Source organism: Elgaria multicarinata, chromosome 12 (assembly GCF_023053635.1).
Source record: "Elgaria multicarinata webbii isolate HBS135686 ecotype San Diego chromosome 12, rElgMul1.1.pri, whole genome shotgun sequence".
NCBI lineage: Eukaryota > Metazoa > Chordata > Lepidosauria > Squamata > Anguidae > Elgaria > Elgaria multicarinata.
This window is the reverse complement of record NC_086182.1, coordinates 33,521,026-33,540,794: the sequence shown is the minus strand read 5'-3', so window position 1 is coordinate 33,540,794 and position 19,769 is coordinate 33,521,026.

Genomic DNA, 19,769 nt, shown 5'->3' with positions numbered 1-19,769 from the left:
ACCATCTATTGTTCCTGAGAAATCTCATTTTTCTTCCAGTTATTGAGAGCATTGCAGCTGAGTTCAGAGGGAACCTGAGGTGGATGGCAGATGCCATCATCATCCCTGCTAATCAAAACGTTCATGGACGTTGACCCCACAAGCCTTGGTTCCGCTACACCATTGGTCCCACCCTTTGATCCTGAATTTCCAAGCTAAAGTTCCTAGAGTTGCTGTCACCAAGATCTTATCTGAATCTTCACTTTGTGTTGTTACAAGACCCTCTTCCCCTCTGAGGCCAACATCAATTTCCCAGTGCCTCCTCATCTCTTTCCCACTCACTTTGCATCTCATCCTGAAAGTTAAACGTATCATTTCTGACGGTGATCTCTCTCTCTCTCTCTCTCTCTCTCTCTCTCTCTCTCTCTCTCTCTCTCTCTCTCTCTCTCATTTACCAGCCTTATGACTGAATACTTCAATTTATTCACTGCCCAATGTCTCGGAGCCACTACCTTCTGATAATTTATGCCTTGTGCTGTCTGGTTTTATTTGGCTCAACAACGTATTTGCAGTGTGGTTGGGGGGGGGGAGAGGATGGAGTCGCCGTGAAAGATGCTCCACAAAATAAACTTGTATTATACTATAAATCCTCAGCCAAGTTAAGGAATAATATGGCAAGCCAAAAGGAGAGGGTTTTGATAGGTCTCGCTTAGCATCGTCGTTGGGGGGGAATAATTCCTCCGGAGCAGAAATCGCTGAATGAAACTCTATCTCTGAATTATGCAAAAGTTCAAGCTGGAGGCCCACCACAGTCCCTTTCAACCTTGAAACCTATCCATCTGTAGGAAATATTATTCCCATTATGCTCCACTATGGAATTTGTGATAGATATCAGGACCTGAAGGCCAGGAGGAAATAGATGGGACTTATAGCAACAGAGATTACAATCTGCATATTTACTATTGAGTTGACCCTGTTTAGCCTCCAATGGCTCATCATCCCAAAGCGATTTGGCCTCTACAATGGCACTTCGGCATGTGGGCCTGTACTTAATGAAAGTCATTGAGAAGAGCTGGAATGCGCGGAAGCATTTTGCGGTGGGGAAAAGCCTGACGTTGTCGGGCATTGATAGAGCTGTGTGGCTATTGGATGACTAACAAGAATGTACAGGCTGAATGTGGTTTTAAATAGGTTCAACTGGGCAGTAAATGGATGATAATGTTGGAGCTGACTGCAACAGGGCATGATTGGTTATTAAAAGGCTCTTCTAAAAAAGAAAAAAAATATGAGCAGACCCATTTTTGGATCCCATTAACAGGCATTCAGGCCAGAGGGTGAGCAAGTAATGCTTTGAGTAGATTGGCAGGTGGTAGAACAGAGGACGGTGGAGCCCAACCTGGGCCTAGAAGATCCAAGGCATTTGCTGCACCCCTGACACACACACACACACACACACACACACACACACACACACACACACACGGAACCCCCCAGCCAATTTCCCCACTGCACGTACACTCCATTGTTTCTCCTATGAACTGGCAGAGACATCACACTTTTTCAGGCACTGGTAGCAGCAGGGGAAAACCTTCAGTTTCAGAATCACTGGGAAGCGGGTGGGCAAAAGGCAACTCTGCTCTCTCTTCCAGAGTTGTTCATACACATCTCTATTTCCCTGATGCTGCCAGAAGCAAGGAAAACCCGAACTGTCTCAGGGTTTCATGGTTGGGTTAGTGTGTGCATGTGCATGCATATGTGTGTATAAGTTAATGCACATCTGTGTATGCATGCATGTGTGTGTGTGGGGGTACATGAACCTGTAGTCCCCAACCCAGCATCACATGTAGCCATTGAGACTGAAAAGACTGAGACCTGACATAGAAGATGCTAGATCATGGCAATAAATAAATAAAAAGAGAGGAATACATAACTCAAGACTGGTTTAAATGTTTCATAAAATCAAGGCATAAAGCTTTTTACCACTTTGAGTAGCAGGTGGATGATCATATTTTTGAATGCTGCCTCCCCCACCTCTCTCTCTCTCCCACACACATACACACCAAGCCTCCCTCTAGTCTAAATGAGGAAAAATAGCATGTCAGGAGAACACTAGGGTGAGCAGTTCTCCCTGATATGCTAGTTTTCTTCATGCAGAAATGTTACACTTGTTCCTTCTTCTTTAGATTGGGGAGCATTTAATGCATTGAAGAGGAGAGCCTTCTGTGTCTGTGGAGGCACAGAATGCTGGGAAATCAGTGCTCTGACTCACGCAAAGACTTTCCGTGGATAGAGGGGTCTCTACTTTTCATACAGTTACCCTCTATGAGTAGAAGGCAATGTCTGCATCAAAGAAAGGAGCAATGCAGGAACACTCTTTTTGGATGTGTGCCCTGAATATGGCTTATGATACTAAATCTACAAAGAGATTTAGTACTAAACATGATGGGGTCCTTTGATTTTATTTATCAAAAACACCGCTTTTCAAAGCTATTATATTAAATGTACTGATATATCAGCAACTAGGGTATTTACAGTGACTATTGATGGAAATAGTAGGGGACAAAGGTGATCGCTATGAGCAGGGCCTTATGAAGACATTCCTGCATAAGAGGCCAATGGTAATTAACTAATTGCTGCTTTGTTATCATAATATTGACACTGAAAACCCTATTCATGCTCATTGTGACCTGGCTAAAGTCAATAGACCTCCAGCAGTGTTTGTTGATCTGGAGTCCTTCCAGGGCAGAATTAACATCTATCTTGGAATACTCTGCTGCAATGGCTGTTAAATAGAGGATGGATTTTAGGATTTCAGTGGGATATGCCCATGGGATAGGCTCTATACTCTGAGCATCCCAATATTATGGCCTTCTATTGAGCTGATGGAATGGTCCATGTTTGTGTATAGTTCTTACCCTAGAGCCATGGTTACTGCAAAGATCCACTTTTTCTCTATGATGGCATGCCCACGAATATATGCCCATGGAATGCATATATTGAAATCCCACACAAATAGACAGAATGCGAATGACATATACTTCAAGTGATCAGTTAGGCTAATCTTATTGTTTTACCTTTCACTTTTAGGAGGGGAGGCCAGCAGCTATGTTTCCTTTGTGTGAATTTTGTAACAGGACTATAATGGGCAGAGCACAAAGGCTACAACTTGAATAATCTTGGGGAGCTGGCCAAGGTGCTGAAGTTATACACAATGGTTATACACAATGCTATATCACTCACCCCCTTTCTGGGATTTGAAAGTCTATATCTTCTAACTTAACTTTCTTAAAATATTTGTGGGGAAATGCCTTAAAAATTGTCAAGAACAGATCTCTCTCCCTCTCTCTCTCTCTCTCTCTCTTTCTTTCTTTCTTTCTTTCTTTCTTTCTTTCTTTCTTTTTAAATGTCGTTTATGGCACAATCCTATGCACATTCAGATAGAAAAGAAAGGCTACAAATCCCACCATTCTTCAGCCTCTAGGGGAATGCCTTTTTTCCTGTCTAAATATGCATAGGATTGCACCCTTAAGATATTTGAAATATTTTATTATTTTTGTCTTTTATTACCTCAGTCCCTGCAGTGTGTTTTATTATCCTAGTCCCTGCAACATAATATTGTATTTTATGTTATGCTGGTGCATTAATTCATTTTATACTGTTGATTTTATTTGTATTTCTATCATTATTATAAAACACCTAGAGTCATTTATTTTATGAGGCATTCAATAATATAAATAAATAAATAAATAAATAAATAAATCTTGGTAATGTGTGAATAGTCAAAAACTAACTAAATATGTGAATATTCAGAGATAAATCTAAAACTGACACACACATTCAGGTATGCCAGGGAGTTTGTTCCCCCCCCCCAAGAATGGCCCATTTGATCTCATTGTCCTTCCAATATGTGTGTGCCAGCCTCACATTTGCATCTGAATATTCACACACTACAAAGTTGAATGTCTTCAATCACATTCTAACCACCTTACTAGATGTAGCTTTAGAATTTAAATAAGAAGAACTAATGAAACTTTTTCCATGAGTTTCATTATTTTATTTTATTTTTTGGTTCTAAGTGAAGTATCAAAATTGTGTTTATTCTATACACACAGGGTGGAGAAAGTGGATTCAAAATCCCATTGGGTTTAGAATCAGGATTCCTCAGATTTCTGTGCTGTTGCATGAGGTGCAACAACTTGCCTAGAGGCCAAAGTGCTCCTTGGCGTGACCATTTTTGAGCTGAAAGGACTATAAACTGTTCTAGGCCAGACTAGGACATTGCTCAGGCACAGTTGTCTCAACTGTGCCTGCCTACTTTTGAGTGACAGTTCTGGGCTCATTGGTGGAGGAGGGGAGCTAGAGCCAAGCCTGGAACTAGATTTTGGCATTCCTGGGCCTGGAAGGCCTTCCTCAGTACCCATCCAAACTGTACTTATGGCTTATGGAGTCTGGCAAAGCCTTCTTCGTCTCTCTCCGTCTTATTGTAATGGACATCCCAGCTGGCAAATCTTCTGTTGCTGGAATTGTCAGACCAGTAGCTCCTGTACAATCTCAGTGAGACTTGACCCTCTGGGCAAATAGTTAAAATACTGAGAGAATAAAAAGGTCTTCAGTTGGCGACGAAAAGAGTACAATGTAGGCGCCAGGCGGACCTCTCTGGGGAGCTCATTCCACAGCCGGGGTGCCACAGCGGAGAAGGCCCTCCTCCTAGTAGCCACCTGCCTCACTTCCTTTGGCAGGGGCTCACGGAGAAGGATGCCTGTGGATGATCTTAAGGTTCGGGCAGGTACATATGGGAGGAGGCATTCCTTCAAATAACCTGGCCCCAAACCGTTTAGGGCTTTAAATGTCAATACTAGTATCCTGGCCTTTTGCCCAATACTGGGCCTCAAGGTGGCCTTACAAAATTTAAAACATATACATTTTAAACCTAGGAAAAGAAATGTACAAAAATATTTTTTTTAAAGAAATAAAAATATTAAAACATAAACTTTACAAGTCCTTAACATAGATGGAGGGCCAGATTATTCTCCAAAGGCCTGCTGAAACAAACAAGTTTTTGCCTGCTTCAGAAAGCCAATCAAAGAGGGAGCCAGTCTAGCTTTCCCAGGAAGAGAGTTCCAAAGCACTGGAGCAGCCACCGAGAAGGCCCTCTCCCATGTTCCCACCAAGCATGCCTGTGAAGATGGTGGGACTGAAAGAAGGGCTTCTCCAGAAGATCTCAAAGCACGGGCAGGCTCATAAGGGAGAATACGGTCTTTCAAATAACCTGGATGAGGCCTCAGACTTACTATACAGCAACAAGTCATGTGTCCTTCTGCCATTCCCTGCTATTAAGGGCTGCATCCTTAATTGCCCACTGAGACACCTCCCAAAATCCTCCAGCTGTACAATATCATCATCAGGAAGTAGCAGAGAATATTCCAAAGGGGGTTGCAGAGTTACCTCTGGTCAGCAGAGGGAGCAGAAGTATTACCTTCCAGATAGTGCTCCAATGGCATTGGTGGGTGAACTAATGGATGTGCAGCCTGCAAAGCAGATGTTCAGCAGAGCCATCTGGATGACAGAAGGATTCTCCGTCCTTGATGGAGTACCTGAGCTCTCAGCTTGTCAGGTCTCTGGGTGATGTAGAGCAGTGCGGGGATTAGTCAAACCAGGCCCAGGGATGCTTTGAACCAGCAGTGCAACACAGAGCCACAACAGCAGGGATGAAAAGAGGGAGAGAAACTGATGGAACCTACCTTCTTTTCATCACCATAGCTAAGATGGAAGAGGCAGGCTAAGGAAGACATAATACAAACACTTCTTCCGCCCCCTCCTGCTATCACCACTAGACATGCGTAAAGTGCTTATACATATCGGAAGCAGTATCCAACTGTCTCATTCCGTTTTTCACAAATGATGTGGCCCTAGCAGACACTAGATTCAAAACTATGTGCAAGAGGAGAATTCAACTAAAGTTACATTTGCATTAGTGCGGTTGAGCACCTGTTTCTGCATTAAGCTCGTGCAAGCTAATGCACAACTACGTATGCAACTGGTTGCACGTTATACTTGTGCAAGTGTTTGTGCATTGTGGTTGTGCATTAAAATTGTTCAACCTATTGTGAAAACACTTGTACAAGTGCTTGCACAGGTTGGCTATGTGTGGTCATATGACTGGAACGTTTGCAATCTATATTTAATAATGGTCTGAAACAGGCAAGAGACTAAGAACAGTGTGGAAAGATTTTCAAGGAATGAAGGTGCAGATGTGCAAAAGCTAGGATGGTTCAAAGAAAGCATAGTGTGAGTTGTTTTATTAAGTGAAGGTTTGGAGGAGGCAATTGAGAGATTGATGATGCAAGGTAATAGAGAGGGCAGAGCTGTACCTCAAGATATAAGGAACAGCGTGGCCTATGTTATGACGGTAGGCATGGAAGGAAGCAATAAAGGAAGCTGAGTGAATATCTGTTTGGAGAGAGCAAAACTCTGAAGAATTTTTTTAAATAGGACTAGACATTTGAAATGGTCCCTGGACCAAGATCTAAAGAACATCTCAAGTTACCCCCACCTGCCCAAAGGTTTTGGACATGTCTTGGCTTTTACGCTCCCTCAGATGTGCTCCCTCTTTGAATACCTTTAAGGTCTAGCCTCCAATTTCATCCCTGTTTTCATAGAATCATAGAATAGCAGAGTTGGAAGGGGCCTACAAGGCCATCGAGTCCAACCCCCTGCTCAATGCAGGAATCCACCCTAAAGCATCCCTGACAGATGGTTGTCCAGCTGCCTCTTGAAGGCCTCTAGTGTGGGAGAGCCCACCACCTCCCTAGGTAACAGATTCCATTGTCGTACTGCTCTAACAGTCAGGAAGTTTTTCCTGATGTCCAGCTGGAATCTGGCTTCCTTTAACTTGAGCCCGTTATTCAGTGTCCTGCACTCTGGGAGGATCAAGAAGAGATCCTGGCCCTCCTCTGTGTGACGACCTTTTAAGTATTTGAAGAGTGCTATCATGTCTCCCTTCAGTCTTCTCTTCTCCAGGCTAAACATGCCCAGTTCTTTCAGTCTCTCTTCATAGGGCTTCATTTTACCTTCATACATCAAAGCTTTGCTTCAGGTGGGCATGTTTAGAAATCACAAATGCTCAGCTGAATAACGAAAAACAGAAAGGGTCCACAGTTTGTGTCCTGAGTGTGGGATTTCAGCTCTTTTGTGGACCACAAAAAGGGACCTGTTTTCTCTAGTCCTCTTTCCACACAGCCTCCCATTTTTATCATATGCAAACTCACTGAAGCTCTGGCCACCACTCCGTCTGGTCATTGAAAACATGTTTACTTTCTGCACAGAAATTGCCTGTTCAGTACTAATGGCATATAGATATCAATTTGAATATGTGCAGGTTTAGAGTTAGTGAGTTTATTGTTTAAATATGCAAATATCCAAACATTTGAGGTTGAAGGGGCTAAAAATGCAAAATTATAAATGTGTGTTTACATGTGCTGAGTGAGGAGAGGGAGGGAGGAACAGAATGGAGGAACTCGGCGTTCTCAAATATTTCTAAGCAAAATCAATTCCAGAAGACAAACTTTGTGACATCTGTTGTGTTTGCCTAGATGGGAGGAACTGAGGAATGGAAGGTGCACATGAGCTGTGCATGGAAGCCTTGTCACACCTGCCCTGGGGAAATGTTTCTCCCCATTTCACCCCAGTCTTCAGCAACAACGCCAATCTTTGCTTTATGCATCACCAGTCTTCACCCATTTTTTCTCCCCTCGCTGCGAAGCCGTTTGCGTGATGGATGAGTCCTCCGGCAGGGCATTTTTATTTCTATTATGCTTAATTCACTTTATCCATCACTAATTTCTCTTTTGCTGCACAACCATAATGTAATCGTGTCTCAGCATTTTGCTGCACTGGGCAAACTTAAGCGTAGATCATCCTTCGTGAATCACATACAAATTACCAGGAATGCTGACAAGCGCCTTCGAGCGATGCTAATCCATAGTGATCCGTCACTACCAACGCAGCTTTCTCAAGGGTCACGTGAGGATTCTAGCAAGATAAATGGCTTCCTCCCAAAGTTCCAAAATCACACACTTTTTTGTGCCAACTTTCTTCCCTCTCTGGCATTATCATGCACTCTACTTGTTCCACCAAGAGCTCTCTGCCAGACTAAAGCTGTGGGGCTAGGCATTACCATATTAAGAAGCAAGCCGCACTGAACTCATGTGTTGCTACAGCCTTTAGGCAAAACCCAGAAGAGAATTGTGATGGAACTGACAATCCACTACCTTCACTGAGCAGCAGTGTAAAGTTCCAGGGGCAGGGACACCCCACAGCCATGTTCTAGCACCTTTAGTTCATCCCACACCTCTATTTCCACATCATACCTAGCAGTTGGAGCTCTATGTTTTGAGGGCACCATCTAGGCTGCAGTTCCAGCCCAGCTGAATGTTTCATCAACTGACCCTCTCCCCGCAGCCCAATTCCAGCCCACCAGACTCTAAAAAGCCACCTCCAGATATTTTGGACCACACTCCATATTTTGGATCACGCTCCCACCATTCTTAGCCAGTGTTGGCCATGTAGGCTGAAAACGATGAGAGTTCTGGAAGGTACCAGGTTGGGGAAGGATGGTCTAAAACATTGATCTTGGAGCTTGCTCCTTAGACTAGACAAGCTGTTTCCTGTTTGAGGACACTGATGCCTTGACTATATAAACCTGCTTTCCAGATAGGGTTGCCAGAGAAACAAAACTGCCATTTTTGAGGTGGGTCAAACAGTTGAAAAATGGTCGTTGTCAATTTCATTCATCCATAGTGGGCATCCAGTTAACCATCTGAATTTTAGTTCTTCATAGGCAGCATCATGTTGGAGAGCAAGATCTCTCCGGTACCCTGGGCCCAGACTGTTTAGGGCTTCAGCAGCCAAAACCTGACATTTGAACTGTACCCAGAAACAAACTAGAAACCAAGAAAGAGCTTTTAACATTCCCCTAATGCACTCAAGTTGGCTGGTCCCAATTAACAGTCTCGCTGCTGTATTCTCCACCATGTGAAGGCATTGCTGCTGCTGTCAGATATGATGCATCACTTGAACCGAATGGCAAGACTTGAAATTAATTGGTAGTAGATTTGTAACTGACAAAAAGAAAGTGATTCTCCATACAATGCATAATTAACTTCCATAATTCATTGCTCCAAGGTATGAATATGGTGATTGACCTAGATAGTTTTTAAATATATATATATATATATATATATATATATATATATATAAATATATATATATATATATATATATATATATATATATGGACAAATTCATGGAGGAGAAGTACATCAACAGCCTTTACTCATGATCTTCCATGTTCAGAGGCAGTATTAGATGTTGCAGAAAAAATAGAGGGGAAGACTACAGCCTTCATAGCGTGTTTTTGCATTTTCTAGAGGTGTCCTGTTGGTTGTTGTTGGAAATTAGATATGAGACTTCATGAACCCTTGGCCTATGCCAGCAGACCTCATGATATTCCTCAATAGCTCTGACCAGGATTTGCTGGATTGAATGTCCCAGATTTCACACACACACACATGCACACGCCTTAGCTAGGCCAAAGGTTTATTCCTGGATCATCCCGGGGTCATCCCTTTTGATGTAAATGACACATAGGAGATCCTGGGAGTAGGCCAGGATGACCCCGGGATAAACCTTAGGTCTAGCTAAGACCACACACACATAGGATGAGTGAGAATATCATTTGGTTCATTTTTTGAAATAAGAACTTGAATAAATTTGCAAATGTCTTCCTAAACAAATCAAATATAGGAAAACTGGTATATTCATCCATCTCTAACACACACACACACACACACACACCAGTTATTACTGGGGTGAATTAAGCTCTTGCAGTCTGTGTATGAGTTCCCCTGGAATTAGTTAAATAGCCCTGTGTTCTTTCATCGTGAAGCCATCTTTCAGCTTCTGGTATCTGAGCCCCGTCCATGCAAAGGGTACCAAGTCACATGCTTGCTTACCTTTTTCAAGTAACAATCCTGTACCAAGGACTTGTACCTAAGTCCCATTCAAGTCAGAGGGACTTAACTATACATAACTGATTGCAGGATTATACCCTAAGATTGTCACTGCAAATCCTAATGCCACTTCTCTTATTGCGAAGTGTGGCAGATGCAGTATTCCAAGAAAAAGCAACTATGTATGTAGAAATTTCCTACCAGGCAAAAGTACAGCTCTTTTTGAGGATCTCATTAGGAAACCAATTATACTGCGACACCAACAGCCCCGTATTTACAAGGGGCCGGGAAGAAAGAGAGAGAGTGAGCGCAAGTAAAAATAAATTCTTTCTTTGAAACACATTTGCTTTCATAACCTCCAAATAGAATGCTTAGAAGTGCTCCCAACAGAGTAAATGGTACAGAATGCCAAGGGGGAAATTACATTTCATTTTGTCATAACCAGTTGAAAGAGGTGATTATCGAATCAGTTTGTTTCATATACCTGATCAGAACGAGAAACAGTCCTATTTACAAACTAACACAAAATTGAAAACAGTTCTGAAATTTTAGCTTTGGAGAACTAGTACTTTGGTGCTAATGTATTATTACTAGGGGTGTGCACGGACCCCCCGCTCCCTTTCACTTGCAGATCCGCCATTTTCCGGATCGGGCCGCTCCGCCCCACCCCCGCTCCGCCCACTTCCGCTCCGCTCCGCTCGGAGCTCCGGATCCGGATCCGGAGCTCCGTTTCCCCCCCCCATAGGCTTGCATTGAAAGCTAAAAAATTATACAACTTTTTTTCTGTTCAAGTTAGAAACCTCATGTTCGGCACCATGACACCTCATGGGGATATACACACGCACGCCAAGTTTCAAAGCAATCCCATCATCCCCTGATTTTTGGCGAATTTTTGAAAATCGGGCACCCCACACACAACATCCCTGCGAGGTGGGCAGGGGAGGAGGGAGGGAAGGCAGGCAGGCATGCAGCTGGCATTTCTGGGGGCATAAGGAAGTGAGCCAAGGATAAGCCAGTAATGCATATAAAATGGAATAAATCAATCAATAAACAAAGGAGGGGTGGAATTAAAAGCAGCAATGTTGCTCAATAAACAGCAAGAAGAATTTTTTTAAAAAGGCTATATCTATCTTTTACCAGCAATAGGGGGACGTGCCCGGGGGAGGGGGAAGTAGCTGCCAGTTCAAGACAGCCACCAACAGCTCTGAGAAGAAGTAAAACGCTCACTTCAACTCATAACAGGCATTGCTCTACCACTGAAAAGTGACCATTCACTTCAACTCATGATAGGCATTGCTCCACCGTTTTACTCTCTTTGGAAGGCTCTAATGGCCTTCCAGTGCAGGAGAGAGTGGGGGCACGTCCACGATGAGATGCCCTAGGGGAGCTCATCCCCTTGCACCACATCTATTCAGTTGTTCACCAAGGTTAGGGTGGGGAGCAGTGCTGTGTTTCTATCTCTTATTCTTGGCTTAGTATATGATTTCAGGTTGTGTTTGTGCATTTGGTGGGGCTACTGTGTTAAAAAACACGGGGAAAAGCCCGTTCAGATGAAGAAAGAGAAGTTTCCCAGAATCCCAAGTTACCTGTTTTGCCTATGCCCTCCTTCAACTTTGGGATCATCATGACCGGGAGCTGACTCTGCCCCTCAGCCCTTTGAAAAAGGTATTTTTCCCGCCGATTTTTTAAAAACTTCTAGCGCGCGACCCGTACGACGCAGAAAGTTGAGAGTAGTCTCAAAATGACCCCCATCTACGACTCTCTGTGCACAAGAATTTTCAGAACGATAGCTTAAACCCCCCCAGTTATCCCCGATTCTTTCCCTCAATGCAATCCTATGGGCGAAAAGCCGAAAACGCCGTTTGAGCCGCGCGGTTGACCCGATTTTCACAAAAATATAGCACGCGACCCAGACAACGCAGAGAGGTGAGAGTGGTCTCAAAATGACCCCCATCCACGACTCTCTGTGCACAGGAATTTTCAGAATGATAGCTTAACCCCCCCCCCCAGTTATCCCCGATTCTTTCCCTCAATGCAATCCTATGGGCGAAAAGCCGAAAACGACGTTTGAGCCGCGTGGTTGACCCGATTTTCACAAAAATATAGCACGCGACCCAGACAACGCAGAGAGGTGAGAGTGGTCTCAAAATGACCCCCATCCACGACTCTCTGAGCACAAGAATTTCTAGAACGATAGCTTCAAAAACAACCTAGTTATGCGCGATTATTTGCCGCAATGCAATCCTATGGCGAAATGTTTTCAAGATGGCGACCGGAGCGCTCCGCCTGAACTAGGAGCTCCGAAAAATGGTCGCTTCTCTTCGCCTTGCTTCTAGGGGGTCCGCGGTCCGCTCCTACTCCGCCTCTGGGTAAGGCGGAGCAGGCCAATCCGCTACTGCTTCTACGCTCCTAATCGGAGCGGATCACACCCCTAATTATTACTACCAGGTAGATTCCTTAATTCACCTGATCTCATGGACTCAGACTTCATACAACTAATAAAATAAACAATATACTCATTGAACACTCTGTTGAATTATCTACCTGGAATATCTACTACCTCTGTCTTTTAATTGGAGAAGGTTATTATTATTAATAATAATAATATTTATTTATATAGCGCCATCAATTTTCATGGTCCTGTACAGAACAAAATAAAACAGAATACAAAACACCCTGCCATATGGCTTACATTCTAAAATCACAATAACAAACAGGGAGGGGAAAGGCCAACCAGCATGGGGGGCAATAAAACAAAGAATAAAACCTAGTATCATCACACTACGGATTATAAGCTTTTGAGAAAGGAAAGGTTTTCAAGTAAGATTTAAAAACTGAGATGGACGTCGCAGTTCGCAGATGCGCTGGAAGAGAATTCCAGGCTTACGGGGCAGTGAGTGAAAATGGGCGAAGACGAGCGAAAGAAGTAGAAACTCTTGGGCGAGTAAGAGACATGGTGTTATTAGAGTGAAGGGTGTGAGCAGGAAAGTAAGGTGAAATAAGAGATGAGAGATAGGGAGGAGCCAGACTATGACAAGTTTTAAAAGTCTAAAGGAGAAGCTTGTATTGAATTCTGTAGGAGATAGGGAGCAAGTGAAGGGATTTTAGAAGTGGGGTGACGTGATCAAAACAACGAGCCAGGAAAAAAATAATCTTAGCCGCAGAATGATGAATGGAATTATTCTCAATTCCTTTTCTTATAATGCCTATCAATGCTTATTAAAAACCTTTAATTGATAGAGTGATTGATCCATGGGACAATGGTATGATTTGGTATAAAGAAGCTTCCAAAGTAACCCCCAATTTTGCTTGCACCATGATTTTGGTGGCAACATAGGTCAATGGTAGAGAACCAGTCTGTTGCAAATAGAAGGACATCTGTTTTCCATCGGTTGGTTTAATTTGCAATCCTATGCATGTTTAGACAGGAGGGGGGAAAGCCCTTCAGCATGGCTGGCTGGGGAATGATGGGGGTTGTAGGACTTTTATTTTTAATTAAACATGAATGAAGTGCTTTTAATCAGTTTGTTTTCATTTGTTATTCAATTTTATTTTGAGTACTAATATCAGTGAAAGAAAGCATATAAACCTTGTAGAAGTTTTAAAAACACACACATAAAAGTAATACTTCTGAGTATTGTTATTTCTTAAAAGATAATAATACTTTCAAAGCATCACATACATTTGCTCCATTATTCTCATGGCATTCTTGTAGAGTAGTTCATTGTTATTATCCCCACATTGCAGATGTGAATACTGATGCTCAGAGACAGTTAGCACCTTGCCAAAGTCTATGAACTGACTTAAATGATATTTGTAGGTATATATTCTGTGCTGTTGTAATTAAACATAGCTGGCTCAATAAAAGACCTTCCCCACCATGCCCGGCTCGCCTGGGCATAGGGAGGAGATTGCGTGGGCGAACGAGACCCGTGCGCTTGCTCATTGCCCCCCTGGTTGGTGGTGCCACCAAAATCAGGAGGGGCGAGCAGCGTACCTCGCCCCTCCTCCTTGCTTTCGGCGTCTTTGCAGCTCTCTCCCGCCATCCTTGTAAACAGTGTGGGTTCGCTGGCTGCCCTCCGGGAATTTTTTAATCCTGTTGATTTGGGAGTTTTTTTTGCCTACTTCACACTGTAAGACAGCGAGGGTGTATTAATAGGTTAATTTGGTTGTATTCGGTCACAATTGAAGGGGCAGGCATGTGGGCATCGGGGGCAAGAATAAGGCTGGTGAACATTCATATGGCACCGTTTTGGTGATTGGTAACATCTGAGGCCCGCACCTGGGAGTCTTATGACACCAGGTGATGGGATAAGATTTACCTCTTAGGCCAACTTTACTCACTCACTCTGAGTTTTGTAACCGGGGAGGGGGGAGTGACACCAGAAGGCCCACCTACCCCTAAAGGGGAATCCTGACAGGTGGCGATGAACACGCATCACCTGTCAGGATAAGAATGGATCACCCAAACCCTAATATGGCCAAGACGTTGGCCAAGATAGGATGCCCGCCTAGGCCTCCATCTTTCCTCGCTGATACCTTAAATAAATGTGGCCCTATTTAACTCCAACATTGTTATCTGGTCTCGTTATTTCGCCTTCCTCTCGCAAACAAATACTCACATACTTTCCCCAGGGGAAAGAAGCAACATATTTGGTGAATTTTCCTTAATAAAAACATATCAAGTTAGCTGTACAATACTGTTCAAGCTTGCTTAACTGATGAATGTGGGCTGGGCAATTGGCCCAAATACGTTAACAGTTGCATGCAAAACCACAGATCCTGCCTGACAAACTTGAAATGTTCTAGTTGTGGAGAAAGGCCTAGTCCTGCAGGGAAATGCATTTCTCCCTTGTTTTGGGAGGCTCCTGATGAACGTGGAGTGGAATTCAAGAGCTGCCTCTCTTACCCTTTGGTGGCAGACCAGGAATTCTGTTAGGAGAATTAGCTATCCCTGGAATTCTAGCCCCAGGAAGGAATGGGTCCCATTACACTGGAATGCAGCTCCATTCCCATCTGCCAGCAAAGAAAACAAGCAAATGTGCCAACAGAATCATGTTGCACAACCCGGCCTACACATTAGGTTCGCTCCAGATCTTTTCGACTACAGTTCCCAGCATTCCTGACCATTCACCATGCTGGCTTGGGTTGATGGCCGCTGAAGTCCAGAACTGTGAGAGGCTGCCAGGTTGGGGAAATCTCCCTTAGTGCGAGGCTTCTCTTCAGAGTTTCTCACAGACTGAAGCTGCAATCATTGTGTTCTCTTTGTCGAACCTTGATTCCCTGATTCAGGCTGTATAACTCATTTATAGCAATAAGGCTGCATTCAGCTTCCTGGTAGGGCTCTGAACACAGGCCTGCCATAGAGTTTCTCTTAGATCAAGGGTGAAATCTAGGGACTGAGGTGTTCTTAGGGTATAATCAAATATTTCAATCTGCCTGGATATGATACAATCCTAAACAAATTTGGGGTGCCTTGAAAACAATGGGATTATCATTCTACTTGTCACTCATTGACTAGATTCACACAACATACTAAGACATGGTCGTTTATTTTCTGGCAGAACCTGTGTTGGGTTCATGTGCCGTCTGCAAGATGTTTCTGCCACCCATGATGAGTTAATCCACCCAAACACGTCCCTCTGAGAACCCACACTGCAGAGTAGGTGTAGTGGGCTGTTGGCATAATCTACAAAGCATAGTGGTTAACAGCCTATCATAATTTAGGGTTACGTGTACACCCAGCCACTGTCCCAGAACCCCATATCCCCATCTGCCTTTTGGGGACAATATGACTGGTATATCTTACTTGTGGTGGAGTCTTCTGACAATGAGCAAAAACATGTGCTTATTAATGATAAGTCATTGCACACTTCCTTTTAGGGCTGTGCATGGACACCCCCCCCCACTCCGCTCCCGATCCGCCCTGCCTTGATCTGCCTAGGGTCCGCTCCACTCTGCTGCAGAGCTCCGGCTCCGAATCGGAGCTCCGCAGTGGCGGGGGGGCGGTGCCACGTAAGGCCCCCCTCTCTCCTCCCCCTTATCTGCATCCGTCCCAGCCCATCGCCAGCTTCACTAGAGCCCGTGGCTCAACCAGGAACTGTAGGCCCCGCTTGCGGCCTACACTTACAGGTTGAGCCGCGGGCTCTAGTGAAGCCCGTGACGGACCAGGTAAGACCCCCTCCCCCCTGCCCCCTTACCTGGCTCTGCCGGCATTGTCGCACGGGCAGCAGTGGCAGCGGCAGGGCCAAGTAAACCCCCCATACCTTTTTTGAGGAGCTCCAGATCGAGGCGAAGGAGCCACCTTCACCTCAATCCACTCCGCGACGCTCCACTGCTCCCCGATCCTCTTCGCCTCCGCCTTTAGGGGAGGTGAAGCACCCCAATCCACTTCTGCTTCTCCGGTCTGAGGAGAAGCAGAGCACAGCCCTACTTCCTTTAACATCTCAAAAAGTCAATGCTATTGACATTTGGGTAATGCACAGTTTTATTTTGTAAATTCTAATCAATTACTCAATTAAGAATTATTTAAGCAGTCCTCATAGGGACATCTTTAACATTCATCCCGGCTGGTTGGCTTCCTGGAGCCATCTGGATTGATGGACCAGATCTGTCTTCCCCAATCTGTTAGACTACAGCTCCCATCAACATGGTAATTGGCCATGTTGGCTTCAGGTGATGGGAGTTGCAATCAAACATATTTGGAGACAGTTGAACTACATGGAACTTGGGTCTGATGCAACAGGGCTCTTTTACATTAGGAACATAAGAAGAGCCCTGATGGATCAGACCAGGAGTCCATCTAGTCCAGCATTCTGTTCCCCACCATGGCCAACCAACTGCCCAATGGGAAGTCCATAAATGAGACTTGAGTGCAACAGCACAATCCCTTGTTCTTCATCTTTCCTATAATTTGATCACTGTTTTTGCCTCCACATGCACACGTGTGTGTGTGTGTGTGTGTGCGCGCGCGCACAGAGAGACAGAGAGAATCAATGAGAAAAGCATGAGGGAAGTGGTTCTTCATATGTCATAAGCTAAGACAACATTTTGCTATGAACTGTATCATGATATCAACATGCACATATGTTGTTTGTTGTTTGCTGGAAGGAATTCTCTGTAAACTGCAATGTGAGGGGGGAACAGAGAGAGAGAGAGAGAGAGAGAGAGAGAGAGAGAGAGAGAGAGAGAGAGAGAGAGAGAGAGAAGAACCTCATTATAGGAGATGTGCTTTTTCAGCCTTGCCGGATAGCTGCTTTAGCTTTTAATTACATACTGTAAATTTTAAACACTTCCCCCAATTACTTTCATCACCTCTGTTCGCATTATAATCTGGAGGATCAATAATGGGGACTGTTTTCTCTCATACCTGCCGCAGACAAAGCTGCCCTAAATGCAACATATTTTGCTCCTTCCCTCCTTCCTCCCTGTAAACTAGCGGTGAGCAAGTTGTGGCCCTCCAGATGTTTTGGTATAAAACTCCCATCAGCCACAGCCAGCATAGCTGATGATGAGGGATGATGGGAGTTGTAGGACAAAACATCTGGAGGGCCACAACTTGCCCACCCCTGCTGTAAACTGTTAGGTTCTCGCGGGATTTGAACTGGCAGCCTCCACATCTGTGCAATGGTGCCCCTACTGGTGAAACTGCATAGCCCTGTTGGACCACAACTTCCAGCCAGTGGCTTCAATGTCAGTGGGGCAATTAATCCATTCTGGCTTTCCATGAAGCACCTTGGAGAGCTCCTTTAGAGTTCTGACTTGTTCTGATTGAAACCCAGAATGGATTCACCACTCAACTGACATCAGAGCCACCAGCCTTCACTGCTCCCAACATTCCTGGCCATTGGCCATGCTGGCTGGGGCTGAATGGAGTTGAAGTCCAATGTACTGGGAGGGCACCAAGATGGGGAAGGCTGCTCTAGTCTAAAGCATGACTCCACTCCCAAAGTAGGCCCATTGGTTCCTCCCAAACTGATCTGGCCATAAATACTTACAGGTAAGATCAAGCTTATATGTGTAATAATAGTCCACGTGGCCTTGTGTTGAAGAACCTGTTCATCATCTTGTGTTTCCTACTTCTAGTTCTTCTCAATACCTCTTACTTACTCAGATGACCTGCCTTCTGAGCTCAGCAATCCTTGGCTCTGGCTCTGATTCTCCTTGATTTTGCTTGCTGTGAATGGATCATGTCTTAGCTGCATTACAATATCTGCTAATCTTGACCTTAGCTCTAGTTCTCCACAGTGTTTGTTGCTTGCATTGGGCTGGTTCCAGATCCTAGCTGTTTCCTACCCATGTCTCCACCATGCCCTCCCACAGAGTCGCCCCAGGGCTCCACCAGCAAGTCCCAGTAGCTCTTCTGTTGAGACTTGTGCTTGGTTGCTGTTCCCCTGGATACTTAAGCCCCAACACTGATAGACACAACTGAAAAATGTGTGGATCTGCTTCCCCGTAACCCAACACAGGTTCTTCCTGTTGGTGATGGAATGTTCTCCAGTTCACTAATAATTCACCTCTCCTCCAGCAATAAACAGAAAGACTTTGGCACTGTTCTGCCCTGGATATTTATTACCCAGAGTGCCCTTTGATCCTGTTTAGTTTAATTGAACCTGGCACGGTGCTCGAGGTTGCTAATGTATTTCTACCACAAACTGAATCTGCAAACAGATGGAAGTTACATGATCACATCCTTTTGCTACTATTAGCGAAAGCAGTTGACTCTTTGCTTTTAACTTACAATTTAATTGCTAGGCATATGGAAATGTCAGGGAATGTTGGAGCCGAAGCCCTTTCACAGATTCCACGTTGGATGGTGGCCTTCCTGTTCCTTCTCCCATCAAGGATGTAACAAGCTACCACAAAGGAACACCCACCTACAGCAAATGGGCATTACTCTTTTATGTATTTATATATTCGAATTTATAGCCTGCTTTTCAGAGACAAAGGCTCTCTGGAAAACAGCTCCAAAAGAGCTGCCCTCATCTCCTTCCTGTTCTTAGTTAGCTTGTGAGATTGGAGATGGATAGAGTTGATGGAGGGAACACTCCTCTCTCTCTCTCTCTCTCTCTCTCTTTCTCTCTTTTGCCTAATCTACACCAAGCAGGATATTACACTATGAAAGTGTTATGAAAGTAGTATATAAAATTTAGGAGCCACACCAAGCAGGATGTAGCACTATGAAAGCAGTATATGGGATGTGTCAATGGGCCCCAACAGTTGTCAGTGCACTTCAATACCATTATAAAGCTGTAGTGTGGCTCTTGCCTTTTATATACTACTTTCATAGTGCAATATCCTGCTTGGTGTAGATTAGGCGTCTCGGCCTCTCTCTCTCTCTCTCTCTCTCTCTCTCTCTCTCTGTGTGTGTGTGTGTGTGTGTGTGTCTTTCTCTGTCAATCTTTCTGGCAATGGAAGCTGCCATGGCAGTTTGCAACTAGAGGCAAACATGTGGGACCCACAATTGCAGTGTGGTGCTCCTGTTCAGGGTTTTGGCCAGCCATGCCCTCTCCTGGGATTCTCCATTCCATTTTCCTCCCAATCATCATTCAGCCATTCTGTGGCCACCCAATGAACGTGCTCAGTACTCACTGAGTTTTTTCTCCCCTTAATGTCCCCACCTGTGTTTGTACTTCTGCATACCTTAGGGTTCTCTCAAGCATTTGCACAAATTGTGCAAATTAAGCAGACTGTGTCTGCAATTTGCACAAATTTCAATTTATGGAGGGAAAAAAACCTGGGAAATCCAAGGGTGGCCCAAACTGATGCAGATCAAGATGG